Source organism: Budorcas taxicolor, chromosome 16 (genome assembly GCF_023091745.1).
Source record: "Budorcas taxicolor isolate Tak-1 chromosome 16, Takin1.1, whole genome shotgun sequence".
NCBI classification, from domain to species: Eukaryota; Metazoa; Chordata; class Mammalia; order Artiodactyla; family Bovidae; genus Budorcas; species Budorcas taxicolor.
In genome coordinates, this window is record NC_068925.1 from 10,812,136 (window position 1) to 10,813,412 (window position 1,277).

The following is a 1,277-nucleotide window of genomic DNA, read 5'->3' on the forward strand; positions in this document are numbered from 1 at the left end:
TGTTCAGTCGCTAAGTCTCATCTGACTCTTTCAGACCCCATGGACTGTAGAATGCCAGGCTCCTTTGTCCTTCACTGTCTCCCGGATTTGCTCAAACTCATGTCCATTGAGTCCATGATGTTATCTAACCATCTCATCCTCTGCTCCCTTCCTTCTTTTGCCTTCAATAGTCATACATAAAACCATTTAAATTTACTATTGAACTGTAATCCTGATTTGATGACTTTAATCCTGATTTGATATTTGAGCTCTAAATTTTTATCTTTAACTACCAACTCTACATATTCGCTTGGATAATTATATAAGCATGTCAAATATTCCCAAAACAGACCATTCATTTTCCCATCCCCTCCCAATGCTCTAATTGAAGTCTCAACCTAAATTTATAATACATTTTGTCTATACAACGGCAACCCACTCCAGTATTCTTGCCTGGGAAATCCAAAGTACAGAGAAACCTGACAGGCTGCAATCCATATGGTTGCAAAAGAGTTGCATGTGACTTATTGACGAAACAACAACAATTCATTACTGAGGACATAAATTCAAAGATCTTCTATCTTCTATTCACTCTCTCAGGCTTCTTTATCAACCAACCTTTAGCTGTGAGTCAACATTTTATTATTTCAGCAATTTCTCTACCACTATTCTAATCCAAGCCACCATGTAAGTGAAAAGTGAAAGTCACTCAGTCATGTCTGACTCTTTGCAACCCCATGGACTATATACAGTCCATGGAATTCTCCAGGCCAGAGTACTGGAATGGGTAGTCATTCCCTTCTCCAGGGAATCTTCCCAACGCAGGGATCGAACCCAGGTCTCCTGCATTGCAGGTGTATTCTTTACCAGCTGAGCCACAAGGGAAGCCCAGGTTAATGTTGCCCAAACAGGGATTTGAACCCTGGACCCTCAGATTAAAAGTCTGATGCTCTACTGACTGAGCTATCTAGGTTTTCCCCTAAATAATTTAAAAAACACCTATTAATTTACCTCTTTCCTCTTGTGTGCTGCAGTCAATTTCCATGTTGCTTATAGAGTGATACTTTACATCATATTAAACCATTATTTTACAAAAAGTAATTAAAAGACAAAAAATCAAAATGCAAAAAACTACAAAGCAACATGTTACTATCCTCCCTTAGATAAAATCCAAAGTCTTTATTGTGGGTTTCATGACTCAGTCATCTGTCTCATCAACCACCTCACCCAAAAAAGGGAAGCTAAATCTTGCTCCTGCCACAATGACCATGCTGTTTTCCTGTTATTTAAACACATCA

At 38.7% G+C, this 1,277-nt stretch overlaps 1 non-coding gene across 1 annotated transcript; it reads right to left on the reverse strand.

Moving 5' to 3' along the window:
* Positions 1–879: 879 nt before the first annotated feature.
* TRNAK-UUU (transfer RNA lysine (anticodon UUU)) lies at positions 880–952 on the reverse strand. Its single transcript has one exon. It is a non-coding gene; the product is annotated as a tRNA-Lys (tRNA).
* Between the last annotated feature and the right edge of the window lie 325 nt (positions 953–1,277).